The sequence below is a fragment of the Peromyscus californicus genome, unplaced genomic scaffold (genome assembly GCF_007827085.1).
Source record: "Peromyscus californicus insignis strain IS unplaced genomic scaffold, ASM782708v3 Scaffold_7__1_contigs__length_154581171, whole genome shotgun sequence".
Lineage (NCBI taxonomy): Eukaryota > Metazoa > Chordata > Mammalia > Rodentia > Cricetidae > Peromyscus > Peromyscus californicus.
The window spans coordinates 125,617,236-125,633,092 of NW_026294595.1; positions in this window are offsets into that span (position 1 = coordinate 125,617,236).

Sequence of the window (15,857 nt, forward strand, 5' to 3'; positions counted from 1 at the left end):
TGGCTTCTAGGATAGCATTTGTCCATGTAGATTGCATGCTGAATCCTATGCCAAAACCTTTACACCCTCTCGCAACAAATTCATGGGGTCTATTCTGTTACCCATCCTCACTTTGCAAGTGACAGAACAGATCAGAGAGTTGTTGGAGCCCGTGAGCGAATGGCCAAATGTCAGTCACTTGTTCACCTATCTCCATCAAGATTTTTACCACCTATTATTTCTCCAAGTTTCTTGAAGTCCATTACTTCTTTGTAGTCAAATAAGAATTTTCCCATTCTGGAACCATGGCCCAAGCCATTGTCATTTTTCACTTGGGTGCCTGGCATCAGCCTTTTCTACTACGCTGTTTTTACCCTGCAACCAGAGAGACTCTGTTAAAACACACAGAAGACCATGTTCTTTAGGTCCAAACCACCTAGAGCTCCCACCACAAAGGAGAAGAGCAGTCTACTCTAGGTCTGCCACCCTCTTACTCCACAGGCCCTACACCTTTCTAATGTCACCTCCAAGTGTCTTTTCACTCCCCTGTTCTCCTGGCTATAATAGCCTGGACTTCCCTCAGCTTCATGCCTAGTTAACAAGCCATAGGTCTTGTCCTGATGGAGCTGTCTAGTTGTTAAAAACAAAAACAAAAACAAAACAGACAAAATCAATCGAGTGTGAAATCTGCCATTTTGGAAGTGCTCAGAGGCCTGCACAAGCCCACAGGAATCATGTGACTCAAGTGAGGGTCTGGAAGGGTTTCTTGGAGAAGGAGATGGCCAACTGCACAGAACTCTCGTGAAAGAATAAGGAAAAAATGCTCCTGTGAAAGGGAACAGGATGTGCAAAGGCACGTGCGTGTGAAATGCAGCTACCCCTGTGTGACTGGAGAATTAACACTGTCTCGTGCTCATCTCTACTCTCTACACTGTGCTCTAGGAGTCGGTGGCATGCCAAGGGGACAGGCGTGCAGCAGAGAAAGCTATCAGCACCAGTACAGTAAGGAGGGAGAATTTTATCACTGAAATAGGTTAGAATTTCTGGTTCATGATAATGATAAAAGGCCGGCTAGACTTTTGGTCAACTTTATTAATGCTTTTAAGTGTTTTCTTCCCCTATTATTGTTTTGGTTTGTTTGTTTTGCAATGCAGCCTCTTACTTTATGAGTAGTCAGCTCTCTCACCCCTACCCTTTCATTCCACACCGCTTTGCATATCATTACTGTGACTTGCAGCACACACACCTCCCTTTTCTTTTATACACCACCGGCTATCCTAGCATGGCTTCTCCCAAAGCCAATGCTGAAGGTATGGTGGCATGTGTCTGTAATCTGTACTTGGGAGAAAGGCAGAGTATAAAGAGCTCAAGGCAAATCTCAGATACATGGTGAGTTCAAGGCCATCCTCTGCTACATAGAAGATCCTGTTGGAAAAAAAGTTCTGAGTGGCTTATTTGGGAGCTGATTCTAGTACCTAGCAGAAGGGGTGGGCTAAAGGAGGTGCTTGAGCAAGGCTCTGTGGGCAGCTGGGGCTCACACTTGCTGGGGAACAGTGAGGGGAAGGTATGAATGATCTCAGAGATGATGTCCCATCTCAAGACTGGGGAACTGTGAGTGTTTCACTCAGATAAGAGCTACTTCTAGAATTATGAAAAACCCTCAGGTAGAGAGTTACAGAATTCAGAGGAAGTGGCTTTGGTGCTTACAGGTGACTGCTGAGATGATCAGGGCATAGCATCTGCTGTTGTACTCCTATCCCCAGCTAATGGTGATCTGTCCCTTAGAAAGTCTGTGTCTCAGCAGTCAATTTGGAAAAGGCATTAGCAAATTGAAAGAATGGAGCTAATCTGTTTCCCGGAACCAGCCTGCAAGGGCATGGCTGTGTTCTACTCACCCTGTCCCCAACTTCTTCCACCCATGGGAACAAGTGAGAAGATTCTCTGTACCAGAAGTTCTCTATGCCTCCCTGGTCCATCCAGAGCTTTCTGTGGACATACCTACATCACCAAGGTCCCAGTCTGCCTGCGAGACCCAGGAGAAGCTGAGACAGGGAGCAGGTGGAAGATGCCTGCCCACCGGGTAGGCCCTGTCTATCTGGGTGGAAAAGGGCCCATGCCAGATAAGGGCAGAGGATGTTAGGAAGGACCGGTTGGTGGCTGTAGCCACCAGTTCCTGGTTGCCAAGTGATAGCAATGTGTACATTCCAAGCTCTGTGCTCCCTTGGAAACTGTTAAGAGATGTGATACAGGGCAGGCAATGGGAGTAATGAGGAGTCTAACCAGCATCCTCCAGCTTCTGCTTCAGCTCAGCCACTCACCATCTCCAGAGGGATCTATATAATAGATGTTGTCTTTTACATCCACCAAATGGCTGAGTAGAAGCTAAGACTTCCCATCCCCCTTGCACTGGGAATACAACAGAGCTGATACTAAGAGAAGACAACTTTCTTTTGAAATATAATTTTAATATAATACTATTAGTCTTTCAAAGATTTTTACTGTGGCCAAACACACAGAGCAGAGTTTATTTGCCATCTTAATCATTTGTAATCACACAATTTAGTGACACTAAAGGCATTCCTATTGTGTAAGCGTCACCACCCTTCAGCTCCAGGCATTTCATTTTGCCAGACTGAAACCCTGTGCTCATTAAACAATAATTTCCCACATCCCCTTCCTTCATTGGGTGGCAGCCGCTGTTCTACTTTCTATCTCTATGAGTTTGACTCTTGTGGACAATACAGCTTTGACATGAGCGTACACATATGACTTCAAAACTCTGCTTTCAATCCTTTAGGGGTTTTAACCTAAAATTGGAATTGCTTAATCATATAACAGTTCCATTTTTAATTACTTTGAGACAGGGTTTCATGTATCCCAGGCTGGCCTTAAGCTCGTTATAGATGACCTTGAACTTCTGATCCCCCTGCCTTCACATCCTGAGTGCTGGAATTACAGGTGTGTGCCACCACACCCAGTTTATGTGATGCTGGAGTTCAGGGCTTGCTGCATGCTAGACAAGCGTTCTACCAAGTAAGCTACATCTCTGTGCCCTATTTTTAAGTTTTTGAGGATCGCCACCTACTGTTTACCAAGGGTCTATACTACTTTTTATTCCAATATGTGGAACATAAAGGTTTCACTCTTACCACATCTGGTCAACATTTTTTGATAGGAGCCACCCTAATGGGAATATTCTTTTCCTAAGATACACATGTAACACAAAATCTAATTTGGTCTTTTAATAAAAAACCCAGAGCCAGATATTGGGGTAAATGCTGAAAGATCAGAGAGACAAAGGAACAAGCCACTGCCACATCTTACCTCTAGGACTCCTCAGCCTGAAAAAGCCTCTAGCCGGAAGACTTTAGTTCCCGTCTCCTCACACCTTATATACCTTTCTCCACCCACCATCTCACTTCCTTCTTAGTGCTGGGATTAAAGGCATGAGTGCTTCTGAAACAAAGGCATGAGATCTCAAGGGCTGGGATTAAAGGTGTGTGCCACCACTGCCTGGCTCTGTTTCTCTCCTAGACTGAATCAATCTCATGTAGCCCATGGTGGCTTTGAACTCACAGAGATCCAGATGGATCTCTGCCTCCAGAGTGCTAGGACTAAAGATGTGTGCCACCACTGCCTGGCATCTATATTTAATCTAGTGGCTTGTACTAGTCTCTGATCTTCAGGCAATTTTTATTCGGGTACATGATATATCACCACACACACAGTGTTAGGTTTCATTATGGCATTCACTGTAGTTTTGATTTGCATTTCCCTCATGCTTTGTGATGCTGAACATCCTCTGGTGTAGCTCTTATTTGGAGAAATGCCCTGGCTTGTTTTCGAATTGCTTTTCAGGATTTTTCCCTGTATGTTTTGAGTGTTATTTCCTTATCAGCTGTATGATTTACAAATATTCCCTCCCCTATAGGTTGCTTTTTTACTCTGATAGTATCTTGTATCTTTCTCTCTCTCCCTCTCCCCCTCTCTTCCTCTCGCCCTCCCTCTTCCTCCTCCCTCCTCCCCGTGTGGGTTGGAGGTCAGAGGATAGCTGCTAGTGTTATTCTTTAAGAACTGTTCACCTTGTTTTTTGAGACAGGGCCTTCGAATGGGAGCTGGGGCTTGCTGACTCAGTAGGCTGACTGGCCGTGACTCCCAGGCATCTGCCTGTCTCTGTCTTTGTCATGCTGTGATTACAACTATACACCACCATACCCGACTTTTTATGCAGATGCTGAGGATCAAACCCAGGTCCCCATGTTTGTGCAGCAGGCACTTTATCAACCTAGCTGTCTCCCCAGCACCTGTTGATAGCATCTTTTTACAAATGTTTTTAAGTTTTCCTGATGTTCATGCTCAGCAGGCTGCTTCTGGAGAGAGGGGCTGTGCTGTGAGCCCAGGGGTGCCACAGCTGGGGCTGTTAGCAGGCTATACTTATTGCTGCTTGACAATGTCTTGCTTGAAGTCCCCATTCTATGGCTGACATGAAATACATAATTCCTTTGTGTCTGTCTTCATCGGCATGTCTGAGATTTGCCCATGCCGATGGAGGTGTGTAGCTAGAGTTTTTCTCTCCAGATCCCGCCAAGCCCTGGCAGTCCCATAGCCCATTTATAAAATAAGCATACAGATGCTTATATTATTTAAACTGCTCAGTCATTAGCTCAGGCCTACCATTGTCTAGCTCTTACTCTTATACTCAGCCCATTTCTGTTAATCTATATGTCGACACGTGTTCCGTGGCTTTACCTGCTGCCTTTACATGATGCTCCCTGGACGGCAGGCTGGCGTCTCCTCCTCTCCGCCTTCCTGTTCTCTCAATTCTCCTCTCTGCTAGTCCTGCCTGTACTTCCTGCCTGGCTACTGACCAATCAGTGTTTTATTTATCAATCAATCATCCACAGCAGAGGTGTTAATCTCATCTCTGTTTTTATTTCTGATTAATAACATGGTTGTATGATTATAGCCCAATATATCCATTTCTTTACTGATAGACATCTGGGCTGTTTCCATGGGCCAAATGGACCATGCTGCTGTGAACATTCATGTACTAGTCTTGGTGTGGAATAAATTCCTTGGAGTGGGATTGCTTGGTGTCATACTGGCCCATGTTTATCAGACACTGCCAGATGGATTTATGAAATTGTTATGCCATTCCTTCCCTCATCCCCAGGACTGAATGAGAGTCCTAGTTGCTCCACATCCAGCAGGAAGGGATTTAATATGGAATGTGCTTACAAAACAGCTGGATAGTGTAACACTTCCTGAGGAATCTCTTTCTATTCATCCCTGGTAGAGTACCAACAACATACCAAAGGCATGATTCCACCCAAGACCATGTTGGGGGAATCAGTGAGTCGAGTGAGGTTACTTACAGGAGCAAAATCAGCTGTTTTACTGAAAAGTCCCATCCCAGCATGGGTGATGACTTCCCAAAAGCTGCCTAGATGGAGGCTCTCTTCAGTTAGCCTTCCACCTCCTGCAGACTATAACAGCTTCTGAGACCATGTCCAGCTGGAGTAGGACTAATAGTGCATGGGGGGAGGGTAGGTGTGTGAATGGAGAGGGGGGGAGTATATGGGGGGAGTGCTAGAATCTCAAGTGACTGATAACCTTCTTCCAGTTCAGAATGCCAATGGGCCCTATCTTGAGATGTCAGAAATGTGGGGTATGGTCACAGGAGCACAACTTCCCACTCTCACCCTCAGCAGCCTGAGCAGTCCCTCTAGACCTTTAAGGATCTTGTCGTGGACCCAAACAAAAAAGAATTTCAGGACAAGACAGTTTACAAATCAGGGTTAGGATTTAATAAAGATATTTTAACTTAAGCTTAAGCCTGAGAGTTAAGAGTGATTCTCAGAAGAAAGTAAAGCACACCCAAGAACATGGATGTAGGCTTCTCTAAGATGAGTTGAAGCTAGCTCTCTCTCTCTCTCTCTCTCTCTCTCTCTCTCTCTCTCTCTCTCTCTCTCTCTCTCTCTTTACAAAAGTCATATATTGGATTCTAGTAGAGTCATTTGGGAAGAGGAAACGCCAATTGAGAAAATCTTCCCATCAGATTGGCCTAGGGAAAACACTGCAGTGCAGTTTCAATTAATGATTGATGTGGTCAGGCCCAGCTCACTGTGGGCAGGGCTGCCCCTGGGCAGGTGGTCCTGGGTGTTATAAGTAAGCATGCTGAGCAAGCCATGAGAAGAAAGCCAGTAATCAACACCGCTTCATGGCCTCTGCATAAGCTCTTGCCTCCAGGTTCCTGCCCTGACTTCTTTTCATGATGGACTGTGATGTGGAAGTACAATGGAAATAAACCCTTTCCCTAACAAGCTGCTTTTGGCTACGGTGTTTCCTCACAGTAATAGAAACCCTAAATAAGACACTATCTTTAAAGGGTGGTTCCCGAGGAACACAGACTGGATTACCCTTGATAAGATCTCCAGGATGCAGGAAGACAGGATACCTTTATTGTAAACAAAGTTAGCAGTCTGGGAAAAGGAATGCGTCCCAGCTCAGGGTCATATGCATTCTGGTTTTAAGCCCGGTTCATTGTTACTTTAATCTACATATGAAAGGAATATGATTTTCTTGTGGCAGCCTTTATAACAAGGGTTCATTGTGCTGGAGTTCTGGCTTCCCAGCTGGTGAGAGGCTTTCATCAGACTCTGGCATGAAGGCTCAGGTCCCTTCCTCTGTTCCCATAGCTCTTATCGTGCTATCTTGCCTCAGTGACAGTCGTCTGGGTAATCAGAGCCCCTCTGATTTTGAGATGTGATGGCCATGGCAATGAGGGCGGAATTCCACAGTAGCATTTCATGACCTTCATCACGTCCCCCTGTTCCAGACCCATGGCCGCTCTCTGGATCTCTCCGGCACATCTCTTGCCATTACTGCATCTGTACCCTCCCCTTCATGTTATCAGTTCCACCTGCTCTATTAATGCTAAAGATTAAAAGTAGGCAGGAGTGTGGTGGCACAGCTTCAATCCCCGCACACGGGAAGCAGAGGCAGGAGGATCTTTATGACTTTGAGTCGGGCCTGGTCTACACACTGAGACCCTGTGTGGTGGTTTGAATGAGAATGGCCTCCATAGGCTCATATATTTGAGTGCTTGGTCCACAGTTGATGGGATCATTTGGGAAGGATTAGGAGGCGTGGCCTTGGAGAAGGAGGTGTGTCACTGGGGACCAACAGGCTTGGAAGTTTCAAAATTCCAAGCCATTTTTTTTCTTTCTCTCTCTGACTTGTGGTTGTTGTCTCAACATGTTAACCTACTGCTCCAGTGCCATTCCTGCCTGCCTGCCTGCTGTCATGGGCCCCACTCTGATGGTCATGAACTCACCCTCTGAAATTGTAAGCAAGCCTTCAATTAAATGCTTTCTTTTTTAAGTTGTTTTGGTCATTAAGTTGCCTGTGTTTCTTCACAGCAATAGAAAAGTAACTACCCTGTCTTTAAAAAAACAACCAAGTATTCAAGAGGATTCTTTAAATGGGCCTAATGTTGCAACATGGGGAGGTGTCTCCTTGCTGACAGAAAAGCGAGCAAAATGCTTGCTTATATAGCTGAAACCAGGAGGGTGGGATAGCAAAGATATTTGCACCAATCATGTCATAGTCTTTAATGCAGATGGAGGACTGTGTTTGTGCCAAGCAAAGGCCTTCTGCTAGGCCACCGGGGAAGTACCCCATCCCTGGATAGCAATGGTTGCCGGGGTTGCCAAGGCTTGTGATTGGCAAGGACTCTGGACAAGCTGGAACGTTCTGACAGGAATGACTTCTCCGGCTGCAGTAGTGCTTCTGGACAAGCAGCTGCGGTTGTTGGGTAGCTTCCTCAAGGTGTCCAAAAAAGGTTCAAAGCAGCTGGTTGCCAAAGAGGGGCTGCTTCCCCCCCCCCCCCCCGCCCCATTGAGGACTTAAGACAGCTAGCCACCAGGAAGGAATTTAACAATGTCCCAATCTCATTTCCCCTGCTCTGATAAAATATCCTGACAAAAAGTAATTTAGGGAAGAAAGGGTTTATTTGGCTTACAATTCCAGGTTACAGTCCATTATTGTGGGGAAGTCCAGGTAGCATCACGTCCACAGCTAAGAGCAGAGAGAGAATAAACATGGGGACTCTTGCCTGCTTAGTACTCAGCTAGCTTTTTTTTTTTCTTCCCGAGACAGGGTTTCTCTGTGTAGCTTTGGTGCCTGTCCTGAATCAGGCTCTGTAGACTAGGCTGGCCTCGAACTCACAGAGATCCTCCTGGCTCTGCCTCCCAAATGCTGGGATTAAAGGCATGCACCACCACCACCCGGCACTTTTCTATTCTTTTGCTCAGAGTCCAAAACCAGAGGATGGTGCCAGTGAGTGTGGTCTGGGTCTTCCTATATCAATTAACAACCAAGACAAATCCCCATGGTTACACCCACAGGCTAACTTACCTAGTTAATTCCCCATTAAAAACTCTCTTCCAGGTGATTCTAGACTGTCAAGTTGACAGTTAAAACCACAGCACAAACAGCTATCAACTAGGGAGTCAAATTAAGCAGGCCTCCAATATCTTAGCTTATTTAAGAGAATATAAACAATTAAAGAATGCTATTATTAGGCTGGAGAGATGGCTCAATGGTTAAGAGCACAAACTGCTCTTCCAGAGGACCTGAGTTCAATTCCTCGACCCCACATCAGGTGGCTCACAACCACCTGTAACTCCAGTTCCAGGGCTATCTACACTCTGGTCTTCAGCACCTACACACACATAGCGCCCCCCCCCCCCACATATATAATTAAAAATAATAGAAAGAAATCTTTTAAAAAAAGGGTGCTATTATGGTTTAGGTAGAAAATTCCCCCCTCTCCCACCTCACCCCAAGACTCATCTGTTTAAATTGGCCCCCAGCTGGTGGTGCTTTATGGGAGAACCTGTGGAAATTTTGGGAGGAGAGGTTTCTGGGAGGACCATGCCATGCTCGCCCGGTTTCTCTGCCTCCTTATCCACCGTGTTGCGGGCTAGTTGTGCTACGAGCTCCTGTGGCCAGAGACAGAAGTCAGTCCCACTACCATGCCTCTCCAAGGAAACAGCCAGACAAAATAAACGCCCCCTCCTTCAAGCGGCTTCCTGTTGGGTTAATATCTCATGGCAAAAAGAATAGCATTAATAACTAATACACACTACAAGGGCATTCCCTCTAACAGTGTTACTCCTGTCCTGCGGGAACCCATTCCTGAATTCTGAGGTCAACGCAGGAAAAAGTGACAAAGCCATAGCTGTGTGCTATTTTTAAGGTGTCATTTGGGGGCAGGAAGGGCTAGGAATAGTGAAGAGTCCAAGCCAGGGACAGAGAAATAAATAGGAAATGCCTGAAAAGCCCTCCCAACTGCAGGGACTTTGAAAGGCCCATGCAGAGGTGAGGGAAGCCACTAGAGGGCACCCGTATCCATCCAAATGTCCAGGAAGGAGGCGGGGCACACATCATTATACTACTTCCTTCTTTCAGGGGGTTTCTACTGAGCCCTTTGCCAAAGACCCTAGGAGGCTATGCCAACACAGCGACCTTCAGCTCTGCACATCATTTGACTTCAGGAGAGGCAGTCTTCAGGGGATCCTGATGCCCCATTCCTGGAAGTACACTCTTCCCAGGGCCCCATCACTGAAGGGGAACAGGAAGCATAGAGGCATAGAGCTTTGCTTGGCTGCTTTAGTAAGAATCAGCCATTGGTTTCTATGACCCTGTTAAAAGACAGTTGTCAGAGCAAAGAACTAAGAGCATAACTCTTACAGAGCTGTGAAAACAACCACATTGTAAGATTTTACTTCACTTGTTAAACTGCCAGGGACCCACACAGATGTTATAACTGGTTAAAGGAATTGAATTATAAAGGCTAAGTCTGTTTTTCCACAAAGGGAAATAAAAAGATTCTACACGACAAGACAGAGTTTACACAGGTATAGTTATCTATAATTTACAGAGGGTGGGGGGGGGCGTGCATCAAACATAAGGGACAGGCTTACAGGATTGGAGATTCCAGCTTCGTATCCTGGGCAAATGAAGTTCTTTTCAGCTTGTCTGGGTCTTGGTTTCCTCCTCTGTAAAAGGGGACTACTAACTGATTTCCCTCCAGGGTTGCTGAGAAGGTGGAATGAGCCATTAGCTGCTTAGAACGAGGTTCATGATGTGTGAGCAAGCATTGACCTCTCTTTTGGAGCTCCTTAATATTCTCACTAGGATCCTCCATGCCTGATCGAGCTCCTTGTTTTGGATTGCCTTACTCCATCCTCTGCACATCCCATAATGAGCAAGACTCTGAGTAGCAGACCAACCCCACAAAGGTGGTGGCACTTCACGGATGCTCTGAAAACCATCACAATTTGGAGACCTAAAGAAGGTTATTGGATCAAGTGATGCCCCAGGCACAGTTTGGAACTGCAAGTACAACTTGAGGTCATGGTAAGCCTGGCATGTATCGCCAGAGTGCAGAGGGAGATATGGAATGGGCTATGAGCTCAGAGAGTAATAACAGGAAGCCAAATGTTATCAGGGCCTTGTAGGTCAAGAAAAGGAATGATTGATTCTGTTGAATGCCTGTGTGATCCACATAGGTCTCCTTCCCTGATAAGACCTCTTCCTCTGCCCATCTCCCCAGGAGAGTTACAGAACTCACCTCCTGAATGCTGCCTGCTCCACTCCCTCCACTGCACAGCTGCCAAGCTTCCAAACCAGAGCAGCCTGGGAAGGGCCTGGCAGGTGGCATGGCTGTGGTGAGTCACGGCAACTGGCAGGGATGGAGCAGGGTGGCCTCCAGCCTCCAGCACATGAACTTCAGACCATCCAGCATCGCCATAGTTTCCACCTTGCTCACATGGCCTGGCAGACAGGGCCAGCCTGACTGGACTCTAACAAGAGGAAAGAAAAAGACGGATCTCACCCACTAGGTCAAACCTAAGTGGGTGGTGAGGGTAAGCAGGATGGGCAGGGACTAGCCTCCTCTGCAGTGGTGTTCCCATGCCTTGTGGGTGACCTCCCTGTCACCTGGCTAGAGCCACTAGCTCAGGGCACTCCTGTCCTAACACTGACAGCAAGAGAAGGGCCTCCTGCTATCGGTTAAGGCCTTTAGTGACCCAGATGCTATCCATTGACAGGGCAGAAAAGAGCCCTTATCATTATATAGACTTAGTTTGAAAAGACAACTCAAACTGGTTTTTTTTTAAAAAAGGCATTTATGGCTTATATAACAAAGCTGTCCTGAGGAGAAAGCAAAACAGGGAAGGATGAGGGGTCAGGGGTGAGTGGGCATGTTTTAGCTGAGAAGGCCGTTACTGACAAAGGATGCCTGAGTCGATGATGAATGGAGTCAGGTGATGACGTAGGCAGAGGGGCTAGCAGGTGCAAAGGCCCTACAGAACAAGGATGCCCGATGTGTGTGGCCAGAGTAGAGAGGGAGGCAAGGGATGAGACTTGAAGTCAGAGGTAACAGATATCATCCGGGTCTTATAGCGTCAAGGAAACGAATGGAAAAATCTTTTAGGAAAAATTTTTTATTCCATGTCCTGAAAACCATTAGATTCCTGCAGGCTTTGCTGATGCAGGGGATTGAAGAAGGGAACAGAAGTGGAGGGCATAGAGACAAAGCAAGAACAACCAGCCTGGCCCTCAGTTTCAGGAGTCCAGATGAGGAGTGAGAGGGAGGACTGGCGTCTGGTTATATAGCAAGGCTGATCAGGGACCTTGCTGTTGGAGACTGCTGTGCCACCCTTTGAGACACCTAAAGCCCCCAGGTGAGTGGACTGTGCCAGAGCATGTTGCTGTCTGCCACCGTCCACCATCCTCTGGGTGACAGGGCTTCCCTGTGGCAGCAGTGCCCAGCCTTGTCCTCAGCTGAGGATCACAGCTTCATGGGAGAGAGTGTATGGTAGATGTTACAAGCTCCCTGGAAAACCAAAATCTGGAGGGAGCATAGGAGAATCTTGCCAACAGCTTCATTTTACAGATCAGGAAACTGAGGCAGAATGACAGGAAGTGGGGCACTAAGGCTCAGAGAAGCCTTAACTGGACAGAAGCAAAGCTGGGACTTGACTTCCTGATTCCCCAAAGCCTGTGTCCCTTGCTCAATTCTGAGGAGACCAAGATCCTGGTGTACCCACGTTGTGTGGCAACACTTTTCCTGGGACACACTCATCTAGACACCCGAGTCAGGCAACCCACGACAGACCAAAGCACAGACACCACCCAAGTCTGACGTGGTGGTGAACCAGCGAGCTTTATTGGTGTTACTTGCAGGAATATGGGTGAGGGGTTACTCACAGGTTCAGCTATGACTCAAGGACAGCTGCATCACCAGCATGGGTGACAGCCCTCAAAAGCCGGGAAAACCTAGAGCACACCGTGCAGCCCTCAAAAGCCGGGAAAACCTAGAGCACACCGTGCAGCCTGCAGGCAGCTCTACAGCTTGGAGAGTGTCCTTCGACCGGGCCTCGGTTGGTCCAACCCTCTTCCAGGCAGCCCCTCTTCTTATCCGAGAGTCTTTGGGGCGGCTTGTCTCCTCTCAGAATCTTTGCAGCTCAGCTGGTCTGAGCGTCTTCTTGGCAGCTGGGCTCTGCTCCTTCTGGCAGGGAGGGACATGGGGAATCTGGTCAGTTTCAGGGAGTTTGAAGCTAATTTTTTGTTGTTGTTGTTAAGGAGCAGGGAGGAATGTTTTGATCTGGGAGGAAAGGGTTACACTACACTGGCCCCAGAGCCAGGCTCTGCTTCGTATCCCGGCTCTACCACCAGTTGGATGGGGGCTTTGGCAATGCACATCACATCTCTGGCTCTCATTTTCTTCATCTGCAGATGGATTTAGTGATGGCTAGACCACCTTCACTAGGGCTGTGGTGACAGCTAGGGAGACAGGCCGTCTTGGGTTTTCATGTTTTGTTTCTGCTTTGAGACCTATGTATCCAGAACTGGTTGAGTGGAATGGTGATGTGGGAGCTGAGGGTCTGGGAATTGTTTACATGTCAATTCCAGGAGCTAAGGGAACTGCAGACATTTGGGCTGTGGACTAAGGATTCAGGGACTCCTTACCTGTTGGTCTGGGGAGGAAGCTGTGGTGAGGATTGGCCCAGTGCTCTGGGCCCTTACCCGACAGTGCTGAGAGCTAGGGGAGGCCGAGGTGACACTTAATAAGTTAGTATGCCGAGGGTGGACACAGGAGTGAAGACTGAACATCTCTCCCCCAGAAAAGCAACAAGAAAACTGGAAAGCGTGGTCAGAACCAACTTTTTCAGAACTTTTGTGATTAACCAAAGGCTTGCAGCAATTGAGGAATCATTTATCCAAGAGATAAGGGAGATGGCTCAGTTGATTTAAAAAAAAATGCTCATTCTGTAAGCATGAAGATCGGAGTTTGGATCTCCGGCACCCATGTGAAAAGTTGGGCACCATGCATATGCCTCTAATCCCAGAGCTTGGAAGGCAGAGGCAGGAAGAGCCTTGGCTTTTGTGGCCAGCTGGTCTAAAGACAATTGGTGACCTCCAGGTTCAGAGAGAGATCCTGTCTCAAAAAATAAGACTGATGGAAAAAGATACCTGATGTTGACCTCTGGCCTCCACATGTGCACACACACACACACATGCACCCACATACACACACACACACACACACACACACACACACACACACACACACACACACACACATGTATCCAAAGAAAGAAGGCTAAGTGTGAATTGAAGCATCGGCCTTTGTGGGGTTCTTGACTCATTTCCAATGTTGTGATAGCTTTGGAAACCGGTGGACCACATCCATGATGAAAAATCATCCTGACAGTCACCAGAAGAGGCAGATGGGGCGAAAGTTCCTCCAAGGCCTAAGAATTGTAATTAGGCATCTTGTCTGGTGAGTCTCTGGAAGGTCCCACTTTGCAAGACTGTTTTTATTTTACCTGACTCCCAACTTACCCAGCACAGAGGGCCTTTTTCTCTGGGCAATGTTTGCCAAGGCATTTACAAGGAATTGTGCAACTTTGGGATGGCTTTGGTGGCAGATATAATTTGGGGAGAACAACAGACTAGTCAAAAACTTAAATTGTATAACTAGAGAGTGAGAAGCTTCATAGGGACTTCGGTCAGTTACTGGGACTCTACAAGACCATGTGCTTGCAGGGCTGTGCAGTGCCTATACTCATGCACAGGCCCAGGAAAGGGCTCTACACTTCCTCTCTGAATAAGCATTGAATGAAAGTCCAGCAGGTAACCAATTGCCTGGCTGAGTTTTGAGAGCAATTCTCTGCATATACAAAGAACCCCTCTGCACAGACAGGATAACTTACAAGTTCCAAGTATTTAAGGAAATCTCTGCCCAATCATTGACTGACCACTAAAGTAACTGAGTGGAAATTTCAGTACCATACACAAAGAAGGATGCAGACCTTCTAGAATATGTTCACAGACGACACCAAGGCAAACAACACATCCATGGGAGGGAAACACAGCTAACACCTGGGGTATCTACATTATGTTATATAAAAACTCCAGATTTCAACAACAAAAAATGATGAACCGTGCAAAGAAACAATAAACTGTAGGAAACACAGAGCAGGGAAAGTAATTGATAGAAAGTGTCTGTGGGGAAGCCTGGATGTTGGGCTTACCCAGACAAAGGCTTACAGTAATATGTTTAAAATATAGCCAGAGAACCAAGGAACCCACTTACAAAGAGCTAAGGGAAAGTGGAGTGATGTCCCATTAAGGAGGCAATAATAATAGAGGGCTGTAAGTTACTTTAAAAAGAAGCAGGTAGAAATTTAGGAGTGGGACAGTATAATTCAAATAAGAAGTTCACTAGAAGGAGGTAACAGCAAACTGGAGCCGGCCAAAGGGAAAATTAGGGAACTTAAAGTAGGCCAAATGAGATCTCCACGTCTGGGCCTCAGAGAGAAAACAATGGAAGATGAACAGAACTACAAAGATCTGCGGGACATAATCAAACATAATATATCCTTCCTAGGAGAGAAAGAATATTTGAAGGAAAAAAAAATAAAAACAAATGAGTGTAAATAGCACACATTCAGAGGTCCCTATCTGGACACCTCACAGTCACACTGTTGAAAGTCAAAGGAAGTCACACATCTTGAAAATAAAAAGAAAGATGTGGTTCACCTAGTATTAGGAGTCTAGTAAGCTCACCAGCTGAGTTCCCTCCTGAAATCACGAAGACTAGAAGGCTGCGGGTGACATTCTCAAAGCACTGAAAGACAAAGACTGTCAATCACGAATTCTGTATCCGGGGCCAGAAAGGTGGCTCAGCAGGTAAAGGCACTTGCCACCAAGCCTGATGACCTGGCTTCCATCTCTGGGACTCACATGATGGAAGTAAAGAACCAAACTCTCACTATCTGTCCTCTGACCTCTACACATGTGCCATGGCATGTCCATACTGCCTCATATACATAGATACTAAATAAATAAAATGTAACAACATGGTGTCTTTAGAAAATAAGAAAAAATGAAGTCATTTCTAGATAAACAAAAGCATGGATTTTGTGGTTAGCAGCAAAGAGCTGGAGATGTACCTCAGTAGTAGAATGCTTGCCCAGGTTTAGTCCATAGCCCTGGTTCAATGCCGAGCTCCAAAACAAACTTACACCTATTTCATGTATGTGGTGTGTTAGTTTATGGCTATAATCCCAGTACTTGAGGTGCCAAGGCAGAGGATCACACGTTCAAGGGCAGCCTGAGCTACATGGTGAGACCATGTCACAAACCAAACCAAACCAATCAACTAGGGCTGGGGTGTTGTTCCATGGGAGAGAACTTGTGTAGCATGTGGGAGACTATGGGATTCATCCCCTCGTGCCAAAGCAAACAAGCAGACAAAAACCAAGCAAATACTCCATAGAGAATTCTTTGATTAAATGAAA